Raw genomic sequence first — 24,899 nt, 5'->3', positions numbered from 1 at the left:
AGACACAGTCTGGATTCAAATTTTAGCAGACTTTATTAAAAATTTTAAATTGCTTTCTGGGACAATTTCATGGCTCTGGAAGATAAAGAGCTAAGTTACTGTCACGAAAAGAAACTTGCCTCTGGTAAGCCAAGTTCCAGCAGGATGGGCAAGAATACGTACTACTTTTTTCTCAAATGACGTAAGTACTCGAGTTTTTAAAAGGCCAATAATTTTTTTCATTTCTTTGCAACACTAATTACAGACAAAAACCCTGATCAAGTGTTTGATAAATAAATAGAATGTGAATTGAAGGAACATATAATTTATCATGCAAAACAGGATACTTTTTTTTTAATTTCAAAGGAGAAGTTTGTATAAATGGGGCACTTTTAAAGTGCAATTAATTACACTGGGGCTAGGAGCCTAAACCAGGATGTACAGTCACCATAAATATGGAGCAATTCTAAAGTGAAATAACATCAAGAAAATTGAACTCATCATGCCACCCTTCTCCTGCTATGAAAAATATCCCTCTCAAAATGCTATCGAACTCTTTCTCAAGGTCATATTTTAAAACCTACAAATACAAACATTTCCTAAACTGCACTGAAGTAGTCAAAGAAATATCCTCAAAAGAGTTAATTGTAAGAAAATTTAATTTAATTATTATTATTTTTTTTGCCAATTGCAGAATTATTTGGATTGCAAAGTCCTAATGGAATGTAAACAAAATGAAAGGATCCATTTACTGTAATGTATCCACATATAGAGCTCAATGGCACTGGGTAATAAAAGACAATAATTCAATTACTGCTAAAAGGATTAACCTGCATTCAATTTGCATTTATTTAAATACATTGTATTTGGGGCAAGAACATTAACACTAGCACACAGAAAGTAAACAAAGAATCTTAAAAGGAGTTAACATAGATATCCACATGTTTAAAAATATTATTCATAAGTATCTGAGTCCCATCAGGAACAAATACAAATATTATATTAATATCTTAATTGGGGTCATCAGGTTTGGTGAAATCTGAGTTGCCATTGGTATCAGTGACTTCTAGGGTCAGCAGCGCTCTCTGTGCTGAGCAAACACTGGCCAGCAGGGCAGGGTGGTGGGCGATGCCCGAGGATGGCCATCAGCTCCCAAAAGCTTTAAGGGTGTCCTCCAAACTCAGTCAGGCAGCAAGCTGGGGAGAGGGGACAGCAGGTTGAGTGAAAAGGGTGGTCTGGGGTCACCATGAGAACCAAGAGACTTCAGGAAGTACTCTCTGAAACAAGGTGTGTTTTGGGAAAAGCGGAGTTGAGCCAGGGGCATGGGAGCAAGTGATCCACCTCAAAACTGCCCCTCCTATCTCCCAAGCGGTACTTTTTCGAAGGTCAGAAAGACCATGATGAACTGGTGTTAAAGAAAGCAGAGTGGAATTGCGACGGGATCCTCGGAGGGCACAGGGACAAGGAAGAGGTAAACCAGAAGGAAGGCCTGGTTATGTCTTTACGCCCGCCCCAGCAGCCAAAGTAGCAAGTCCTCCTGAGTGGTGATCTAGGCCAGCACTGTGGTTTTACCCGTTTGTTGCTGTATTTGTTTACAGATGCTTTTTTTACCTCATTGCTTTCACTCATAGCCAGTTTCCTAAGCTTCTCCCCACCCCCCCGCGTTCCCCCACACCCCACCGCAGCACCCCCTGCCCTCCGCCTTCTCTTTTGATACCAGTTCTGACCTCAGGATCCCAGGGGCTAGTGAGAAGAGGGTGCTGGAGAAAGACTCAGCAAAGGGAACTGAAAGAAGAGCTACAGCTGCCCTCTGGAAAGCCTTTCGCTAAGTCTCTTGCTTTCGTCTGAATAACATCCTGGAGATGGGGTGGGGGGGTGCGGCGGGGGAGGTGGGGCAGTGTGTCTCTGGCCTGGAAAGAGGCAACTGAAGCGAGCTCTGTGGGACGCTCTAATCCAGCCTGTGTTACTGGATGGTTAAGGCAAGGGAGGGTCGGAAGATGCCTGCAGGGACCAGAGAGCCAGGCCATGAAGGCTCCTATGGGAAGCACAATTTGAACAAAGAAATGGCAGTCAGCTTTTCATGCCAGATAGATCACTCTGAGTGCGGAGAGGGCAAGACTGCAGACCAGACGCCTGGATGGCGAATTAGGGAACTAAGATAAAAGATAGAACTTTGGAGAGAAGAGGATGGCTGGTTCCAGAAATGCCTAGGAGGTAAATTAGATAGGAATTCTGGCTGAATGAATGGCAAAAAGAAAAGAGGAGTTGAGGATAATGTCCACGTGTCCAGTCTGGGTGACTACGTGGTTTTTGAAGCTATTGAGCCAGAAGGATCGATGTAGATGGTGCAGGTTTCAGGACAGGTAATGGCGAACTGAATGGCTGGAGGGGGAGGTGGCTGTGCGACTGGTGTCTCAGTGTGGGCCCAGGAGTTGGTCTAAGCAGACTGGGAGTGCCCTTGGACTTGCGTAAGAAGACCTGGATTCTCATGGCGCTACCATTTAGTAAGTGGGACCCGCAGTGATTCTCGCAACCACCTGGAACCTGCTTCTTCATTTCTAACACGAGACAATTGACGCACAGTTTGTTACCAGGATCAAATGAGAGCATGTTTCTAAAAGCAATCTTCAACTCTAATTAAATTTAATTAAATTGAAGAACCCCCCCCCCCACCCCAATCCATCTCTTTCTCTCCCTTTATCAAACTTTGTGCTGTTTTCGGCCATCGGGGAGGGAGAGATGACCAGTGGCCCTCTCACAGGGGCCGAGGCCCTCCCCAGGGTCTGGCACACTGCACTTCGCTCTTCACATTTATTGACTCATCAAGTAAAAAACTTTAAAGCCCATGCTATATGCTTGGTTTTAAAAGTAGAAACAAGCCCCTGCTGGTGTGTGGACTGAGTGCTGGCCTGCAAACCAAAAGGTTGCCAGTTTGATCCCTGGTCAGGGCACATGCCTGCGTTGTGGGCCAGGTCCCAAGTTGGGGGCGTTTGAGAGGCAACCCATCAATGTTTCCATCATTGCACATTGATGTTTCCCTCTCTTTCTCCCTCCCTTCCACCTCTAAAAAGAAATAAATAAAAAAAAAAAAAACCCAAAATGAAAATAGAAACGAGTAGCCTACAGTTCTCAAGAACCTCGAAGTTCAGAGTGCAGAAGATACAATATAAAGAGATGACTTAGATTATGTCTTTAGCAGAGTTATGGAGATATGAGGCTAATGAATTGGACGAATGCGCCTGCCATCCTCCTTGTCAAAGAGTTAGCTAATCTCCTTACAATTCTAATTTCTGTAGATGAGGGGCAAAAAGATGATCACTATTTAATTGTATGCAATGGAATTAACTGGCCTTATAGGGGTATCAACATAATGAAATTTCCAACAGATTTAAACTTATGAAAACCCTTCTCTAAAGCCTTTTTAATCAAATATATGCAGATTGTCAATCCAAATGCTCCTGATGGACACAACTGGTATACAATACCCAGGTTCCAGCAGAAGTAACGCCTGTTTGAGTGTGGTTGGTAGGGTATGTGGATGTCTCACACCAGATGGACAGCAATTTGAACATTTCACTTAAAATGTCATATGGTGTGCCTGAGTGTGATATTCTTATGTTACAGAATTACATGCTTACAATTTTATAATGAAAAAGAGGTGGTATTTGTGGACCCTGTATATTGAGTATATAGTCTCTGCCAGACATTCTATTAAGAGTAGGATACACTCTTTATGTGTATAATTTCTAATGACTCCCAAAGTCAGCACTGACCCCTCCTGAATAGAACTGTCCTTTATGAACTTCCTTTATAAAAGTTAACTAGGATACATTCTGCTGTAGAAATTTATAGTCTTGCCAGATTGTTTCTGAGTATTTCCTAAATGGAATTAAATTTTAGATGTCTTGTTGTTGTTGATTCAAAAAAAATTTCAGCCCTGGCCTTTCTGTGTTAGAGCATTGTCCTGATATGCCAAGGTTGAGGGTTCAATCCCTGGTCAGGACACATGCAAGAATCAACCAATGAATGCATACATAAGTGGAACAACAAATCAATGCTTCTGTCTCTCTCAAATCAATAAATTAAAAAAAATACTTCAATTATTTTTAATCACACTTTCTCCATCTTACAATGATACACTAATTCAAAATGACATCAAGGTCCAAGACAGAAAGTAGGTAAGAAGTATAAGGGGTATTTACCATTAGGTAGGTCATGCATTCATCTCTTTTTTAAAAAGATTTTTATGTGTTTATTTTTAGAAAGAGGGGAAGGGGGGGAGAAAGAGAGGGAGAGGGAGAGAAAGAAAGAGAGAGAATGTGAGAGAAACATTGATTGGTGCCCTGACTGATTGGCATGCTTCCAACTGGGACCTGGCCTGCAACCCAGGCATGTGCCCTGACTGGGAATCGAACCAGCAACCTTTCAGTTTGCAGGCCAGTGCTAAATCCACTGAGCCACACCAGCCAGGGCTGCATTCACCTTTACACACATACACACACAGATGAGAAACAGCACAAAGAGAAACTGATTATAACCCTACAAATCTTCACCTCCAACCTTCAAACACAATAATTATAATTTGTGATTTGCTTATGTTTGGTGTTTAAAAAATATTCATTAAATGTTCATTGTGAATGAATCTGGTCCGAAAAGCACCCACCTGGAGATGAAACTAAAAAAATAAATTAAACATATAAATCATCCTTGAGAGCTGTATAGGATTTGCTAATATGTATAGTATCTGTTTTCACTATACTTCAGAACATAAGGAACAATTTTTGCATTATTTTAAATGACAAAAATCCCACAGTGTAAATAAAAACATATAATATGAGGAAGCATACATGGTAGAGTGGCAAATATACCTGATAGAAAAAACAAAATGACAGTATTTTCAAGAAGCTCATCTTAGATCAGGAAGACAATTTAACTCTATTTTGTGCATATAAGAAATCTATTCTACTGCAGAAAAAACTTCCTGATAACATTTTAAATGTAAATTTAAAATAGGCATTAAAATAACTGTAAATAAAGCAGTTCAGCAATGGGCCTTTAAAGCATATGTGGAATCATTTTTAATTAAAAAAAATTCTGTGATATAAACTTCATAGTGCCCTTAAATTTGCAATTTTTATGAAGTAGGGTTCAACTTCAAGTTCCTCTGGAACCGAAGTGACTGCTTATAGGTAATACATTTGTTTTAAGAGGAAGGTCATTCCAAGTTTGTTTAAGACTGCCATCTAGTGCCTCCTTTCTTCCTGTTGGATTCGGGAGGCTTTCTGTGAGCAAGTCAGTTTAAGTACATGCTGTATATAACTTTCAGGACTGGTTAACTCAGATTTTAGATAGCAGTAACCTTTTTCTGTTTGTATGTCATTCTTATGGCACCAGCTATACCGATTAAGAAAACTGTTATTGTTCATCAGTCTTAGAGAAAAAAATGAGACACAGACTTGAAGGAAAAAAAGCAGTCACTTGTTATCCTTTGCCGCCCTGTGCAATTAAACATGACACTTAAAACAAGGCCAATTAACTCCTCGGTGGTGATGTACGTAATCCCTGAACAGGTGGATCGATAATGGAACCATATCATTGCACCAAGGTTCCTGTTAACGATGAGCAGTGTGGCACTGGACATTCCGCTCTGGATGGTACAGCTGGAAGATTGGGTCACGGGATTCTGAAATGAGAGTCCCGCAGAGGGCACCTGCTATGGACTAGACAGTCACTGTATAACCCAAGGGATTCCTTTGTGCATCAATGTGCAATCAATGTCCCAGCGTGATGTTAGGTGGCACGGAGCTAATGGACAAGTAAACCAGCAGAGGAGGGAGGCCTCACTCAGCCTTAAGAGCTCATTAGCCAATTCAAGTTGGAGTAGTTCCAAGACACCTGGGTGGTTATGTCCACCTCCCTGAATTACCCTGGAAGTTTCAGCTGGAGACTGCTCCCTTCCCTGAGTCAGAAATTATTTGTTTTACTATGCACTGTTAAACAATTGTCATAGTCCACGCTTAAGTGGCTGCCTTTCAAATAGGGCATGACATGATTTTGTGATAAAAATCACAGGAGTCCTAAAGTATGAAAGAAGCTGTGCTGGTCTGAGATAAAATTCCATCTGGAAGCTCAACTGATCAAGACATTTATTTGATTTCAGCAGCTCCCAGAGTTGTGATCAGGCAATTCCAAATGACATTCATGTTTTTCTTTCTAGAAAACACCTAGTTGATTCATAAGAAAAATACAAGTTTTAAAAAGTTCTTTCATGTTTTTATTTCTGTGGATTAAATCCAAATGTGTATTTTAACAAGTAAAAAGTTCTGTTTATAAAGTTCTTGAAAATTATTATATAAATTTTAATGCATATAGTTAAAGAAGAAAAATACTTAGCTTTATTTTAATGCAACTGTTTTGTTTATTTGGGAGATTATTTTCACAAACATTTACATATTAATGTCAACAATAACTCAGTTTAATTTAATATGCGATAGTTTGTGTGAATTGAACCTTAACCCAAAGGTTCTCTTAGCAAATACAAAACCTTTAATTTCCTAGGCTTTATCATGCAAATCCCCTCAAATTGCCTGTTAAATTCCACCTTCATCAGGTCACTGAGAAATGCAGAGTAAAATGTAGCCTATTTGAACCGTGAAAAGGAGGTAAACCTAATCAATGGGTAATTTTTTGCACATGTTAATATTTTAAAAGAAAAAATACAAATATTTTTTGCTTTTCCATATTACAGATTCATATGAGTTTCAGAGTCATAAAAAGACCAGTAAAAGGGATTTTATGAAGAGGTATTTTAAGAATAAAATTACAAGCTATTTCTTGCTTCATGGGAATTTAAAAAGATGCTAATAGAAAAAAGAAAATGTCCCTGTAGCTTGTATTATATAGTTCATTAAAAGCAAAATCCCTGAAACCAGCCTAGGGGAGGATGAAACTGTCCAGCACAAACCCAGCCTGTAGCTAAAGCCAGCAGGGAGGAGCGGAGGCCGTGGCCCGGCCTCGTGTGTGGAAACAACCGGGGGCTCTGACTGGCGGTGTTTCTGGCCAGCTCCTGGGCTGGGAGCTTGCACTTGTTTTTCTGGTGCAAGGGTACAAAGAGCACTTCGGTGATCTTCAGGTACTGATGCTGACACACAGCCTCCTGAATGTCAAGAGAGCTCATTTGCTAGTGGAGGCCCATCCCTCTTATTTCAGATGTACCTGTATGTGTACATCCCCAGCCCAGCCCAGCCCAGCCCCCGACAGAGTCAAGCCCTGAAGGATGCAGCTCAGGGGTCCTATCTCTGGATCTCCTTTTCCTCTTCCTCCCATCCACCACCTCCTTTCTTGTGATATATAGGAATATGTCTACACTTATGTCTTCAATAGGGTTAATGAATGAATACATGAATGAATGCAAGGTAAATTTTAAGTGTAAATAATTTGGGTAGATTTCACATTGCAATTAACCTTCAAACATATATAAGCATTTGCAAATTTTAAAAAAGTATTATCTAAATCCCAGATGATTTCTGTTTTGAAATATTTAAAAATGGTAACATTGTTTATGAGCTTTTTTTCCCCCTCTGAGAAATGTTTAAAATACAGGGTGGGGCAAAAGTAGGTTTACAGTTGTGGGTAAGCAAAACACAGAGTTTATTCTTGTATTATTATTTATGAATTATTGTATTATTTCCCATATGAACAACTATAAGCCCACCCTCCCCCACCCTGTATATCACTAATGTTTTTATGATTTTAAAAGTAACACAGTTCTAGCACAAACTTTGGAAAAATTGAAAAAAGGGCAAGTGATTAAATCATAACCATTCCTAATCTAACCACTGTGAAATAAACCACTATTAACATTTTGCAAATACAAACAGCATACAGAGTCAGCAGGGCATCAAACCCAAAGCACCTGGTTTTCCACAGACCCAGAAGAGGGTCCTCAGTTTCTTGTATATTGAAAAAAAATATTTTCCACCAGCTAATCCCGGGAGCCCCTTGAGGGCTGGAGCACTGTTTCACCCTGAACAAACTTTACGGCTTCTGATCACTAATCAGACTGTACTCAGTTACACTGAGAACTGGAATGGCCAAATAAGTAATACTCCATGGATGAGTTGGTTTGAGAAATGAGAGCGCTATCCAAGGGCTGCTTTAACATACTGGAGCAAAATAACCCAATTATTTTAATGGGTGTTGTCATCGAGCCAGGGCCACAAACACATGTATATGCCAACTAGACCAAAAGACAAGAAGCAGCCCAAGGGAGACATCGTTCTCCTGGGCCGCTTTCAAATCATCCTCAAAGCTCCCGTCCATTTTTCTCTGTATGTTAATGGACTCTGTTTGGCCAACCTGCAATTCTGACTATACCATCAGTTCTTCTTACTCACAGGAGTTAAACTGCTGACTTTTATGAAGAGGTGACTTAACACACATTGCTCCCAAAGATGAATAAACTAAAATATTTTACCCTAAGAAAAAGAAAGGCAGTTATTCTTTAAAATTTTCATGCACAGTGACAAATGCCTGATCATGGAGATTCTCTAACATAGCCCAGGAATGATACTGATCTTATTATTAGTTCTCTCTCAGCATCTGTGCAGATATCTTCTATCTGTGGTTTAAAAACTGTCTTCAAAGAACCAGGATCCCACGTGGCTGATGGTGGGCCTAAAGCCAGGAGCTTTGAGTTGCCAGGTAGATACAGGGCACCCAGGTAAATTTGAATTTCTGATAGACATCAATTTTTGTAAAGATTTGTAATATTTGGAACACACTTATACTAAAAAGTGTTGTTTATCTGAAATTCAAATTTTGCATCTGTGTTCTTTTTCTGTTTTGATAAGCCTCGCACCCCTTTTAGAATGAACCCCTCTTCTGCCTCCCAGCGAGAGCAGCCCCACTTTCCATGTGGGCGTTTCAGACAATGCTGTGTCTGAGAACTGTGTTCAGGTGGCCCCCAAAAGTTTGAAAACCACTTTGCTAGAAGACTCGGAACACTCTGAGCTCTACTGTCTGTGGGCTTCCCATTAATAAAGCACAGGGCATCTGGCTGTTGTGAAAATTAATTAAGGCTTGTAAAGCCCTTTGAAATTGGCGTGTTCAGCCACATATGCTGCAAAATATTTATCACATGCCAGACTGGCTGAAAATGTACCGACTGCTCAATGAACAATAGATGGCAGGAATTCCAAAAGATGTTAAATCACTATTTTAGTACCACCACATTGAAGAACCACATATTGAAACACAGGGGAACCTTCCAACTTAAGAATTGAGTATATCTTTAAAAAACAAACATATATAATTTCCTTTTACAAGTACAGTATTTTAAATTATATTGTTATGGCTTCTTTTTTCAGCTGAATCATAGTTTTCTAAATAGGAGTTCAAGAAATAACAATCAGGAAATGAAGAAAATAGTGCATCCCTATTGTCTGCTATTTTTGCTTGGTAAGGTGGTTTTTGTTTTGTTTTGTTTTGTTTTTAGCTTAAAAACCGAGATACCAACACAATAAAACACACATGGAAGCCACTTGGTGACATTCACGCTTCTTTTTTTCCAACCATTAGTCGTCATGGAAAGCTCTTACAGCAGTACTAAAGCTAATCTCATAAAAGTATAACACTCATTATAGAATGTTGTCTGAGCACTTGAGGCTGAAATTGAAACCTGACAGTGAAACTGAAGAGTAAATATATTTAGATTGTACCAACATAACAATGAAAAGACGCAAGTGTAAATACCTGGTAGGCTGGCCAAGTAGAGGCGGCATTTAAGGATAGAAGGTACTTACTCAGAAGTTTAAAGTCAACCACATAAAAAAGACAGAATTACAGTTAAAGTTGTCAAAATTCACATCGACTTTCTGACTGAAACTTAGGTTTTCTAAAGGTGGCAATAAGTCCATGACCAAACCATAATTAATCTTAGAGTCAAATATAAAGACTTGCAATTCACTGAGCATCATGCTTGTGTTCTGTTTCCTGCCTCTGCCCATACTGTCTTTCTGCCTGGCCTGGGTCATTCTCCAATTTAATGGTTTGGCCATCTCCTATTAAGTTGTTAGTACCCAGCTCAACCACCTCCTCCTCCTCCTCCTCCTGGAAGCCTTCCTCAGCAATCCACACAGAACAGGCGACTTCTGCCTTTGCGACTCTATTTTATCTGGTACATTTCTTTATTCCTGCCCCTGCCACAATATTTTGCAAGTAAGTGCTTAAATGCCTTCCTTCCCTGCAAAAAAGTGTGCTCTTTCAAGGCAGGAACCTCTTTTATTTAATGTTTGTATTCCCAGAGCCTAACAGAGTGCCTGGCACACCACAGGGCTCCATAAAGGTGTATCAAAATGAAAATGATGTTCCCGAACTGAAACAAAACTAGGAAAATTTAACATTAAATGGTTAACACGCATTTATTTGTAAGCAATTTCTCATTACTTTTCAGAGAAAAGATGGCAGAGAACACGCAAGAGAGCTGCCATCACTTTGAAATACATGGTCAGAATAAGTGCCAGAGATGAAAGGTTCTGTATATCCACTCAAGGAGCTACAACAGCAGAAACCACAGTGAACGGTTCCTGAAACACCTCAGTAAAAGTGCGCCAGCTGTAACCCGGAGGGGCTGGCCTCCAGACCAGGGGACATGAGCGGCTTTATTTTGATTCCGCCCTCTAACAGTCACGGAGAAGGCCCACAAAGGTGTCATTAAGAAATGGAACGTCTTCCTGCAGTACTTTCACACACTCATTACCATCTGATATCGTTTGATCTTTGAGTCATGGCTGAAGTGACCCAGATTCAAACCGGTGATTATTAATGTCACATTAATGCAGTCCTTCCTATTGGAATAGCGCTTCACAGTCGCTTACAAACCCGCAGGGGGATGCACCACAGGTCATTGCTGTGTTCATCTGAAAGACTCACAAACTCTTGTCTTCTTGGATATAATACAGGTGCTATAATACTTCCTGGTGGGCCATTTGTGACGTCAGGCTCAGCCTAATTAGAATGTAAGATCCAAGGTCCTGAGAATTTGCTAAAAAATTGGTGATTTAATTAAGCACAGTGCTGCAAAAAAATGGAACACCCAGGCGAGTAGGTATGGTGGCATATGCCAAAATGTAGTATTTAAGATTAATAGAGAAAGAGTTTCACCATTTATTGCATATTTACACCAGCTTTTATTTGGAGAATGGGGGAGATAGAATATTATTACGGTTTTAAAAAATATTAGGAATGTAACTAAAATGGATGTTATTTTTCTTTTCCAGCAAACTCTCTCTTATGGTCCCAAAATTAATTCCAGTTTGGTCAGTGAACACACACATTTTAAACAAAGTTATAATCACTATTGATTATGTGAGTGAGTGAACATACTACCTTGAGTTTTACTTTAAAAATTTTCCACATTTCCTATGCATAAACACGATATCATATTTGTAACTTTTTAGTCAGAACATAAGTATGCCATTGTTTTAACTACATCAGATTAGTAATTTGCTCTTAATATTACTATATTTTTTAAGCTCCTCATATTAAACTATAATGTAACCTATTAAGCCAGACTTTGGTAAGGGAAACTATATATTCTCCTAAGTCTTTAAACATAGCTATTGTTGAATTGTGAATCGGCCACACTGAATCATGAATAAAGAGACCATTCTTTAAAGTTGCACCTGGGTAATATGAATAATTTTGAGTAGGTTGTTAAATAATTCTAGTCAGACACTTATGTAGTGATAATTAATAATAAAAATAATATCAGCTCCAATTTATTATATACCCCCTGAAGTTATAGTCTTCAAATCCAGTATTTTAGAATGATGAAATTTGGAGCCAAAGAAATTCATCAAGTCCCTCCTCACCTTATAATTGAGAAAACTGAGGCACAGAGTGGGTAAGAAGTCCAGAAAATTAAGTGGCTTACCCAAGATCACATGGAAGTTAGTAGTAGGAGAAGCTATCCAAAAGCTTTTAATTTAGAACAAAGATACACAACAATATTTACAAAATAATAAACCTCATTGAAGATTTTTATATCATTTACAAGTGATTGCTTATTTTCCTTCTATTGTTTTTTTTTTTCTTTCTAAAAACTGAACAGCAAATGTTAATTTATTTAGGAACTGCCAAACCAAAGTTCCTTAGGAAGCTGCAACTTGAACTGACAGGCAGCTTCTCTGTCAGTAAATTGGGGAGAACCTTGGCTGGACCTCCACACAAAATGCAGCGGAGGCAAATGAGATGAATCTGAAAGTGCTTTGTGTACTTCAGAGGTATTAGTTTTATTTTTAGTAAAGAACCCCCAAGTTAAAACATGATAATTTCTGGCCAATAAGTTGGCTCTGCCCCTCAATAGGAAAGCTGACACACTGCCAATTTAACCCTGGAAACTGAAGACACTAAAATAATAATTTCAAGCAGCTAGGTTTCCTACCAAGCTCATTGAAATCACTGAGAGGATTAGCTTTTCACTTTTGGAATTTAAGTCAGGATTTCTTGGGTGGAAGACTCAACTCTGTTTTATCATACAGGGCAGTATCACAAGGCTGTCTGATGTTACTGCCTCTTTTTTTTTTTTTTTTTTTTAAGGTTACTGAGTAGTGTGGGTGCATTAGAAAGAGGGAAATCACATAGCTTCCTTGTTGCAAATATTCAATCTTACTTCTATTAACATGGCATCGATTTGCTATATGATTACATTTCATTGATTGCTTTGTGGAGGAGAGAAGGGAGAGGGGTATTTATGTGATCAGTGTCTTTCCTCATATTCTGGTACGTTTCTATCTTTTTATTCAGATAAAGGGGAAAACAGCTCAGAAACTTTAGCTGCACCCCTCCCCCACAATAAAACAACAATAGCCACCTCTATTCTAGAAATTTTTGCTCAGGTGAAAACAGAATACTGCTTTCTGTTTGTCTTTATTATACATATAACATTAAAATGGTCCACAAATGCTCACTCTGTAAAATGAGAGTGGGCATTTGCTAACTTCCGAATCCTATTATAAGAATGAGAATATAAGAGTAAAACTCTCTAACTTGCTTAGCACTATAAATTATTCGATTGGGGAAGGGGTGCTCTAATTAGTAGCATAGCTATGTATCTGTAGTAATTCATTCTGCAGATATTTATTAAGCACCCACTATGTATCAGGCATATTCTGACTTGGGGATAAAGCAGTAGACAAAATGGCATAAAGACTTCCTCTCAGAACAGGCAGGTATTATAAGCAAAACCCTGCCATATCATAAGTGCTATGGAGAAGTAGGTTAAAGGGTTTCAGGAACGCTGGGTGGTCTCTGAGGAAAGGTAAGGGTGCTATTTTACGCAGGGTGATCAGGGAGGCCTACCTGAAATCAGATGACTTGAGTGGACACCTAAGAGGATGGAGTGAGCGATGAGCCCACCTGGAGAAACCTACACGTGTCCTTTTGTATTAGCTTGAAGCCTAGCACAAACAAGGAGATTAGCTGTAAATTTCAGGGAAGTGAAACATACAAATAATAAAGCTTTACACAATACTTGAACCAGCTCTCAGTTTATCCCCAATGATCCTTACACCTTGTATATACACCTTAATCTCCTTTCTTGGCTAAAATTCCTCACAGCATCTCTTCACTTAACTAAAAGAGAGAGTTTTCCAGTTACACTGTGCAAAGAACCTAAGCAGACAATTCAGATAGAAAGTTCCACTCTGAGGCCCTTCATTTCTTGATTTGGCCATGGGCATACAGGATGAAAAAGATGCTGGGAAAAGATGCTGACTTTGCTACTGGCCATGCCTACACAGTGAAGAAACTCAAAGGAAACTGGACAGTTATCTGGGCTTTAGAATGGTAGGCTTTTAAAGTTCTTCTTTTAATTAAAAACAAAACAAAACAAAACAAAACAAAAAAACCTCCCATCAAGAATGGCACATATAACAACAACGAAATCAAGTAAACCAGGTATAAAATTTCTCCTTTCCTTTATACTACGTAGGACACAGCCAGTAGTAGCATCGACTGGTTTAGTTCTTTTTATTTTGTCTATCTCTGTTCTACAGTAATGGTAATAACAGATAATGATAGGAAATAACCCCAAATTTCAAAGACTGAAGAAGAAAAAGCAAAGAAACACAATGGGTAACGAACCCATTTTGACAGCAATATTAGGAATGAACCTTTTAATCAATTTTCACAAAACTATGCAACAGAATTTTCCAATGCTTGATAATAAAACTTTCAGATACATCATACTTATTATGAGAAAAATTGGGTTTGCTTATCATATTTTACTGAGACTCTCTGATTTATCTTACCTAGAACAAAAATATATATACATTGTGGAAATGAACCTCTGGATGTGAACAGTTTTAAAGCATTTTATGTGGTATTAAATATATGATATTGAATCATGACTGTAGAAGGATAAAAATAATTGTTAACTATAAAAAATAATTTATGATAAGCTAGTTTAAGGTTGTCTCATTAATCCAAAGAAATGGAAATTGGCATTTCTGTTGTTGAGAAAGACAAAGGGCTTAATCACACACATAAACACACACACATACTCACACTTCTTATTTAAAAACTTTCATTAATACAGGTTGGAGCAAAGGTAGGTTTACAGTTGTGAGTATATGAAACACAGAGTTTATTCTTGCATTATTATTTATTACTTTCCATATGAACAACTGTAAACCTACTTACACCCCACCCTATAAAGATATATTTAAAATATTTTATCTTTGTAATTCAAAATATTTAAAAATAAGACAAATTCTAATGAAGTTGTAAATTTGTCAGATAAGCTTTGAAACCTTAATGGTGATATGGGTAGGTCTATTTGTTAAATGGACACACTTTAAGATGACAACAAAAATTGGACATTCATTCATTTGTTCATTCATTAAATGTAGGAATCCAAAAGGAAAGCAAACATATGATGAACTATTTTTCAACAGCATGTTAATTATACTTTCAAGTAATATGCTTAATATACTTGCCCTGGATGAGTAGCTCAGTTGGTTAGAGTGTTGTCCCAATATGACAAGATTGCAGGTTTAATCCCTAGTTGGGGCACATACAAGAATCAACCAAATGAATGCATAAATAAATGGAACAACAAACTGATGTTTCCCTGTCTCTGTCTGTCTGTCTCTCAAAATCAATAAGTAAAATTTAAAGATTTAAATAAAATTTTTAAATTTTATTTATTGATTTTGAGAGAGAGAGGGGAAAGCAGGGAGTGAGAGAAACATCAATTGGTAGCCTCTCGCATGCTCCCAAATGGAGGCCTGGCTCACAACCCAGGCATGCGCCCAGGTCAGGAATCAAACCAGTAACTTTTTGTTTTGCAGGAAGATGCCCAGTCTAGTGAGCCACACCAGTCAGGGCTCAAAATCAATAAATATAATTTAAAAAAATATGCTTAGTATCTTTTTTTGGTCAACCTCCAGTTATCAGCTATCTTTTCAGAAAAAGTACCTCCACGCTTAGAGCAATTGTTAATCTGAAAAAAATACAATCAATACACTATAGACTCCAAAAAGTCTAGAAACATAAGAAAAATAATGTATTTCCAAATGAACAATTATACCCTGTTTTATTGTTAGTGGCACTTCACCTGAAAGGTATCTGGAAATAGAAAAAAAAAAAGGCACTGAGCATATTATTTGAAAACATAACTAACTTTAACTAACATTTTCAAAAAGTTTTGTGACTTTTGGGGCTCTCTGTGGATGTGGAGTGTCTACTACATGCCAAGCATGTGGAAGGTCATGGGTGTGCAAGGTGAGCAAACATGGCTCCTCCCTCACATTAATTACCACCGACCCATGGGGCAGAACATAGATGCAGCTGGGTTAAAATCATATCTGTAGTATTTTGACAGCAATATTAGGAATGAACATAGCTGTTAAGAATGAATGAATGAATGAACAAGTGAACAAAAGAGAAAGAAAGGAAAGACTGGGAAGGAAAGAAGGAAGGAAGGAAGGAAGGAAGGAAAGAAGGAAGAAAGGAAGGAAGGAAGAAAGGAAGGAAGGAAGGAAGGAAGGAAGGAAGGAAGAAAGGAAAGAAGGGGCAGGCGAGCATGCAGCCTGCAGCCTGCAGCCTAGTAGGATTAGAAATATAACACTTTAGAACTGGAAGACAATGTTAGAGATCATCTAATTTAGTGGCTCTTTGGTGCACCAAATTACCTGAGGAACTTTTTCAAATTAAATGTATAAGACCCAACCCCAAACCTACTGCCTTAAAAATCCCTGTGTATTTGCATTTTTAAAAAGCTCTATAGGTGTTTACAATTCAAACCTTTGATTAATATGCACTGATCTAGCTTAATTGCCTCACATTATACCTGAGGAAACTGAGGCCCCAGAGAAGCTCAGAGGCTGACTTGAGATTATATAGCTTTTTGTACTACAGTTCAAGTTTTCTGATTTTCAGAAAAAGACTATGGAAAAACAGTCTTTTTTGGTACTATTATACCACATCAGTACTGTCCATTCTTGAATCTCTGTTCAAAGAAGAAACAGGATGAATGGACAACTACTTGGCCAAAAGTTACTGAACCAAAGTTAAAAAGCCAGTGTCTACAGGCAACACAAACATACATGTAACAAGAAAAGGCCCATCATACATCCCAATAACCTGGCTGCTTCCTGCTTAACCAGCCAAATCAAACTAGTTTATAACACTGCCACACAAATAGCATTATTCCTATCAATGTCTCATTTCAGCACTGCAATGAATAATAGTTTTGGTTTCTGTGGGTAAGGAGGAAAAAGAAGAGTGTCATTTTTTTCTGGTTTATTCCCTCAAATTCAGAAGGTTAAAAAAATCCACTTCTAATACCTCAATATGCCGAAAGCATGGTCTGCTTTTAACGCGTTTGGCAGTATTTGCGGACATGTTTTTGGCCATTAGCCTGCCAAGATGTTTAAGCTTATAGAAGGCCCACAAAGGGAACATACATGATTAAGTTAGTTAAACACAAATGTCTTCTCTGTATATTTTATTCCCTCCCTCCACATTCACAAAAACATAAAAGGGCAAAGCATTACAGAACGAAGTGAGGGGGGCCAGTTATTTATCACTTCAGCTCCTTTCTCAGGGCTTGTGTAAATAAGAACTAAGGCAACTCAATGAAATTATTCATATGATCCTTGCAATGAACAAAGCTAAGCATCAGAAAGCAGTTCAAAATTCCTCTGGAGCATATGTATTTCCTTACAAGAAACATCTGTGATTCTCTAATGCACTTCAGACCTAACTTTATCTCTTGCTAAAAATTATGTAATATGCATACACTTCAAGCACTGAACATACTTATTAATTACATAGTTACAGAAGAATCTAAAATGCCGTCTCTTTTTAACACACATTATAATAAGTATTTCAACACCAGAGCACTAAGCAGTCTTCTTACATAAAATTTAACCATTCCCTAAATTGTTTAGAAGACGTGTTTTAAATCAAAACAGATGCCACACTATCTAGCCCTTTTTCAGATCCTAACTAAGGAACTTAGATTATTCAAGTATGTAAATAACAGTTGGAAATATCAATTACAGTTAACAAGTTATGAGTTTCTTCAGAAGATTACCATATTTGTTTATCAGCAAGATACATGAAAAAAGAAGTATACGTGCCTTTGGTAGAATTATATCATGTTTTAAGTCAGTTCCCTCTTATTAGACTGAAAGAGTGGGGTGTGTGTATGTTGCTTGCACGCACATAGGTACGCATCCAGAAGACAGCATTTTAATGAGGGAAGAGGAGCTGGCCAATATAGAAAAGGGTTTTAATAGACATTCTATTTCAGTGAGTGTTACTGTGGGCCTTGTCACTATAGCAATGGACCTGTGTGGGGTGGGCGTCTGGCAGGCTGGGGTGCTCAGCTGGTATGGCAACATCAACCTCATTTTACCTTGAGCTGAGCAAATTTCCTCTAAGAAGGCTTGCTTAATTGAAGGACAGCTTCCAAGGAGAAAGGAAATATCTAAGCAGCGGTCAGTGGGCACTGCTTCACAGTACACTGCTGTACTAAGGCTGCCCTCACACCTTCTCCTAGATTTGATCAAAGGCCTCCAGTATGGTTCATTAGTGGTAGTTCTCTGGAACTAGGCAGTAACCTAACCTCCAGGATCTCAATGATCCCTGCAGCCTGGGTTAATTTCAGCTGTCTCTACAGGGGCTACATGAAACATGGCATTTACAAATTTGGATTATACAGCACTATTTATTACATGATGGAGGAGTTCCAAAAATGCCAGAAGAGATGTTGGCATTTATGCAAGTCAACTACTGTTCAATCCAAAGAAGCACTATATTCTATAGGATGTTTTTGCCAGGATTGAAAGAGCCTATGTGAAAACACCGTAATTAGGACCATCTTAGCACCTTGCTATTGGATAGCCTCTAGCTCTAGGTGTTATGTTTCAAATGGGCCAACAAACCATGCTGGAAACAGAACCCCCACCCCACCCCCCAGTCCTGTAACCAATCCCTTCACTCCAAGTCCTGAGAGTGTATATTTTCTTATTTTCAGATTTAATAAGTCAAGTATATCTGGTAGCTATTAAAAGATTTAAACCACTACCGTTTTAAAGGTTTCAGTGTTCCGGGATTTCAAGCCCACAGAGGGGGCAAATCTAGAGGGTTTGGTGCCCCCCATCTCCCATTTTAAAAGTATTCTTATTGACCTCTCTCTACCTTTTTAATGCATTTCTAACACATGCTCATGGACTCACAAAAAAGAAAAACAGAGGAATTTGAAAGAAAGACAGTATACCAAATAATCTCAAGTGACCAAAAAAGATAATTATGATGACAGATACTTAAAAATGGTGAGGAAAAACTTGAAAACATTAGCTACTTATAATATGCTATCAGATAACCTTTTTTCCTTTTCTTCTTTGGGGAAATCCAAACTGCTGTACAATGTTTTCTTTCAAATTTCCTTTATTGAACAGTTTAGTTATAGCTGCTCAAAGCAAAGGGCCATCTTAGAAAACCAGGGCCAATATTGTATCACATTAAGTGATGGCTACTTTATATCACTTTTTAAAAAGGTAACAAAAATGGGGGGGGGGTGCTGTGAAGGTGGTTATAAAAAACTTCACAGGAAACCAAATAGCCTTTATTTAAATTAAAAGCAATCACAGCCTGATTCTTGGAACACACTTCGAAATGCTTTTTGGCATGCAGCTGCTACATGCCGCCAATATTGTGTGTAATTGGAAACATTTCAAACAGAATTGTTACCGAAGTCAAAGACCATAATTGCGAGCTGTGGGATCTGAGCCTCAGATAAAAGAAGGGCAGCTGAGTGAGAGCATGCTGCATGGAGGAGTCTACTTACGGGGCTGCATCTGACTGCAATATTTTCACTGTATTATTGACAAATCTTTCTTTCCAGAGACCCAAAGAGAAAAGAAGGAAACAGAGAGAAGCATATGCAAAGAAAAGCTGGTGGGTGCTATAAATCAGCAACTGGGACAAAACTCTTAGAAAGGAGTACACGACTTCAGCACTAGAACAACTGAAATAACACAACTCTTTTTTTTTTTCCTCCTGAAGTGTAATCCACTAGAAATGAAATGCATCTTTTCCAAGAGTTTACCCCAGTGAGAAAAATGCAACTTCAATTTAATTAGTCAGTCATTTTTTTAGGATCACTTAGGACCAAACTTATGGACAGGGGTGGAAAAAGTTAAGGTAAATGACAGCTGTTTGCTGGTACACAGCTCTAAGTTTTGAAATGCTTACATTTGCTTCTGCCTTGCTGACATTTTAATTTTTTATTTTAAATTTAAAATCTCTCTTTGTTGGGAAATGCACCTGAAAGGTCTAATCGGTTCAGGCTGGTCAATCATTCTTGTTCCTATAGAAAGGTCCCTTCAAAAGTGACCAAAATGCATCGAGGTTGCCTAAACACGTGCACAAAACAGAGACTCAGGAAGAATTACTACATTCTCATTGCGAGGTTTGATCCCCTCAGTAACTGTAAATAGTCAGTGCCAGTGGACCACTGGCTCAGGAACGGTTTGTGGAAAAATCGTGTCATTCTGGCACACAGGAAAGGGATCTGATTGTTCTTTCATATCTCCGCGCCAGAAGTGTCATGACATCAGTGTGCTCCAACTTGTAAAGCGTGTCTCTTCCCACCACCTCTCCTTCAGCAGAGGGGAAAGTGGGGGGAAAGAAGGTGTAGGTGGATCCTGACGCAGAGGCAGGCCGGGCCTTTTCCATTGCTCCAAAATGTTGCTTCACCAACACGCATGTCGTTGACTTGAGTCCAGCACGGCCCAACACACGAAGATGTGAATACGGGTTCCTGGGGGAGCTGAGGGGCAGCGCTGAATGTGGGCCTAGGAGGGAGAAGTCCAGGAGCCGGGGCGGTTGCCGTTTCTCGGACGCCATCTCCGCCCCTGGCACGCTGCTGTGGAGCGCGCGCTGCGGTTTCGAGGAACTACACCCATGCATGACTTCGCACCTGGGTTATTATCGCTTCCTCTACCGACTCGTCCGCTCACACCAACCTTCTAAAGCTATTCGTGTGAACCAGGGTAATGTTTTATTCTGGGACCACACACAAAAAAGCAGTAATAGTCCCTTAAAACACCACCTAACTAACCAACCAACCAACTAACCAAAAAGCAGAGCTCATTTACTTTCTTAACTCTTATTTATTGTGGAATAATTACACCTCGATTTAAGCAAATTGAATATTCTCACACTACTAAGAGTTCAACAATTAATATTATTTTATGTAAAATGAAAGGGAAATAAGAGAGAACTATTCTTCTAAGAGGGCAGTCTCTCTATCCTGGTCAAGTGACATCTTTAATATTTCCATCCCCAGTGAATCACTCTAATCTTTTCAATTAGTTTTCTTCTTTAAAAGTAAAAATGTACTGTTTATAAATAACTTTAACCAAGAAATTAACTGCATTAACTAGAATACTGGCAATGATAATCTTCCCTGAAAATAGTTTCTCATAATATTGGACAACACAAAGTATAGGTATAGGCCACTAAGAGTTACTTTATTTCTGGAAAATAATTTTTTAATTATTTTTTAAATTTTTGGTTATATTTCAATATTTTATTTATTTATTTTTAAAGAGGGGGAGGGGAGAGAAAGAGAGGGAAGCATCGATGTGTGGTTGCCTCTCACACGCCCCCTACTGGGGACCGGGCCTGCAACCCAGGCATGTGCACTGACTGGGAATCGAACTGGCAACCCTCTGATTTGCAGGCTGGCACTTAATCCACTGAGCCACATCAGCCAGGGCTAGAAAATAATTTTTTAAATTCAAGAAATCCATATCATAAGTATTATGAACAATCACTCATAATATTCAACTCTGTTCTGTTATTATTAAATCATTATTAAAGATTTTAGAGAAATCATCTTAAAATGTCACTTTTGAAAACTTATATTTATGCTTTTTAAAATTTTTATTAATAAAACTTCAAAATTTAACCTTTTTTCTTCTGTCTTTTCAGAGCTATCAATAGGAGAGAATATTATGAACAACTAGACTTTACCTACATCTGACTCTTAATAGTTTAGCTATTAACCCTATAAGAATTTTTTCTCCCCAGCTAACATTAGATTTTATTTGGGTGACCAAGCCGACTCATTACAACTTACTTTATTATAGAAACTAATGGTGGTTCCATGGACCTTGATTATAAAAACATGATAAACTTTAAAAGTTCATTGGTTTTGCTGGCAGGACTGATTAAATCTGTCACTTTATTAAAGTATATTACTTTTTTAAAAAAAAAACCCTATGAATCAACAGGCTCACAGAGTGATAAATCACCAATTAGTACCAAAATAAGAATGGAAAACCATTCATTCACATCAATATGGCTACTTCTATGTACCATCCAGTATTTCTTCCCCCCTTTCCCTCCCTCTCCTCCCTTCCTTCCTTCCTTCCTTCCTTCCTTCCTTCCTTCCTTCCTTCCTCCCTCCCTCCCTCCCCCCCTTCCTCCCTCCCTCCCTTCCTCCCTTCTTTCCTCCCTTCTTCCTCCCTCCCTCTCTATCTCCCTCCCTCCCTCCCTGGGCTTATTCACAAGAATGAGTCACTATTGTTAGCCATGATGTATTAAAGCAGAGATTTTTCAAGTTCATCAGCAAGTGTGCTAACTCTTAACTGTGGGTAATGTCCATTTATTTCTATCACCTTTTAGTTTTAATATGTAGGGCACATGCATTGTTAACCTTTAAATCCTTTGTATAAACATTTCTGGAAGAGCTTGTAAAATATCTCCTTCTGTGTTTCCTGACTCACCAGTTGATGGCATTTAGAAACCCTCTGGTACCAGCAGGTGCTGTATTTTGCTTTCTTCAGGCTCCAGCTGGGCTACAATGACAGATTTCTGTCCCAGGCCAAGCCCAGCCACCTAGGCTAGGACCACATTGGAGGCAAACTGAACCGGGCCCCACCAGACAGCAAGATAAATGGCTGCTGTTTAAGTTTAAAATCCCCTGGTGGGAGTAAATATTGTTCCAGAGAAAAAGGCTTGACAAATATTGCATCATCCTTCCAGAGCTGTCTTGATTAAGGCAGAATCTTTGGATTAAGTTGGTGCTTAATTCAAAATGTATCTGTCTTGCTGTCATGGGATTTTTTTTTCTTCTTAGAGGCTGAAAACAGACATATTGTTGGGGATGGTCAAACAAGGCTGCCGCCTCCCAAGGGGGCTAGAGTCCACTCTTGATAATAGAAGGAGGCTGAACATTGACACTTCACTGAGGATAATGGAGACAGCAAAGGCTTAGTGGGAAAAGGCCAGTTGTCACCTAAGTGACAGGCAACAGCTGAGCTCACACATCTGGAGCTGGATCAGGGCAAACATTCAGCAACCCTCACCCGTCTAAACCTTGGGCCTGTCTGAAGGGACAGATGGAAGTTCCTTTCACTCCCAAAGTACATTAAAAAATATCTGATGGCGAGCCCCATCAATTATGTAATATCAACTGCAGACACAGCCTTCTGAGGTACTGATTAAAATGAGGAGGTAGGCAAAACTGTCTGGCGTGCACAGAGACAATTTCATTAAGTATAGTTTGTCCTTCATAAAGTTCATCCTAAAAGCCACATATACATGCATGCTTTTTACAGCACAAATGCATCTGAACTCCTCCGGAGAGGCAAGGTGTTCTTTTCTTTATGCAGGTTCCCATGGCGTGCTCTTCGCCGCGTTCATGGCTGCAGTTCTGCCTCCCGTCCGCTTTTAAAATCATCAAGCAAACGTGTTTGGCTTGTGGTTCTGAACGCTCCTTGGGCAATCTGGAACTCAGTGCGGTGCCAGCCGACCTTCCCCCTTCCCCACCTCGTTCTTCAGCCTCCCGAAGACAATCTGTGGACAATTTCCCCAAAGTCCCAAAATAACACGGCACTGCCAACAGTCACTGGCGATGCCGTTTGTTTTTCTTAGAGGGCAATGAAAATTTAACAGCTTTCTGCTGCATCCTGAGTCCCGGTCCTGCTAATCATTAACATGCCCAGTTGCTTTAACTTTTCCTGCCTAACGGGAGGAAGACGCTCCTATTCTTTCCCATATTCGTCCTACATTCGGAAAACATCGTTGCCCGGGCGGGGGTTGGGGGCGGTGAGCTGATGCACCCCTGACAAAAAGCAATCGGCCCTCTCCCCAGAGCCTTAGGAGAGGATCGGCACCCTCCCTCCCCACGCCAGTAGGTGACAGGCGATCCTAAGCGGCGGACTTGCCAACGCACCCTCGCCTCCCTGCGCCAGCATCGCCCCAACTCTGGGGCCACTGAATGGGTTTCTACGCAGGAGAGAATCAAGGGAAGAGTTGGTTGTGATGCAGCAAACAAGAGCCATGCGGGCAGCCTATCTGCAGCCCTCTCGGTGCTGCAGCCCAATATCTGCTTTCACTGTCGACACAGCCCAACAAATCGACTATGACCTTCTCCCGTATTTTCTGTCACACTGATCCAGTCTAGGTGTCACTGACCCTCCCGCGGACACCGAAGGTGCCCGACCCTTCCCCTGCGGGGCTCGCTCCCCACCGCCGCGCCCGCAGCCCTCTGCAGAGCCCACCCGGAGCCGGCTGCCACTCACCTCGCGCGAAGGACAGGAAACTCGGCTGGACGGTCCTCCGCGCCGCGCCGGCTCTGCGGAGCTGCGGTTCGTGGCGTCAGCGGTGGGCGAGGGTGGGCAGCACGCGAACCATCCAGAGCCCAGAAAGTCGCCGTGCCAGCCGCAGCGCCCCTCGGGAAAGTCAGCGCAGACGGCGCGAGGCTGGCACGTCCCGGGGCGCGCTGTCGGGCGGCGGCGGCCGCGGGAGGGACGCGGCGCTGGCAACCGGCTGCGAGCTGAGTGCTCTCCGACTGGGAGCCCCGCGCCGCCGCGCCGCCGCGCACCCCGCCCTCGGCCGCCCGGGCCAGGCGGGAGCGAAAACGCGGAGAGCGGACGTCGCAGCGGGATCCAGGCCGCTCGGCGCGCCCACGCGCACCCCGACTCGGCCTGAAAAGCGAGGCTGGTGCTCGGCTCCGGGCGGCGAGGCAGGCAGGAGAGCGTGCGGCCAGCAGGGCAAGACTGGCTCCGCGCGCAGCTGGCCTGACCGAGCTGCGGGCGGGTTATCTGCAGAAGTTCACCCAGGCGCAGCCTTGGGTTCTCAAGTGCAATTTGGTTGTCTCTCCTCTGCCCCGCCCCCGAGTTTCTGCCCCCCCCCCTTTTTTTTTTTAACTAGCCATCCTGATAGATTGAAAGACGTGAACGGGAAAAAAGACAAAGTCAATTTCCTCAGATCAAAGGGTTTGAGGGTTGCCTCTTTGGGTTTCTTTTCCTTTAGTTTGTATGAGTGTGTGGGTGGGTGGATAGTTAATTAAATTCTTAGATTCCTTCCGGCGCGCCTTGCTTCACTGGGGACCC

General features: G+C 40.4%; 1 protein-coding gene across 1 annotated transcript in view; it reads right to left on the bottom strand.

Moving 5' to 3' along the window:
* The window catches only part of PRICKLE1 (prickle planar cell polarity protein 1), a 100,486-nt gene extending 76,132 nt beyond the window's left edge, over positions 1-24,354 (bottom strand). The window contains exon 1 of the mRNA XM_054591217.1: positions 24,087-24,354. The gene's annotated coding sequence lies outside the window, so the exon portion shown is untranslated. The remainder of the gene's footprint in view (positions 1-24,086) is intronic.
* Between the last annotated feature and the right edge of the window lie 545 nt (positions 24,355-24,899).

This window comes from Pteronotus mesoamericanus, unplaced genomic scaffold (genome assembly GCF_021234165.1).
Source record: "Pteronotus mesoamericanus isolate MK-2021 breed Mesoamerican mustached bat unplaced genomic scaffold, CSHL_Meso_final scaffold_21, whole genome shotgun sequence".
NCBI lineage: Eukaryota > Metazoa > Chordata > Mammalia > Chiroptera > Mormoopidae > Pteronotus > Pteronotus mesoamericanus.
Note: the sequence above shows the minus strand (reverse complement) of the source record. Positions and strands in the feature narration are given on the sequence as shown.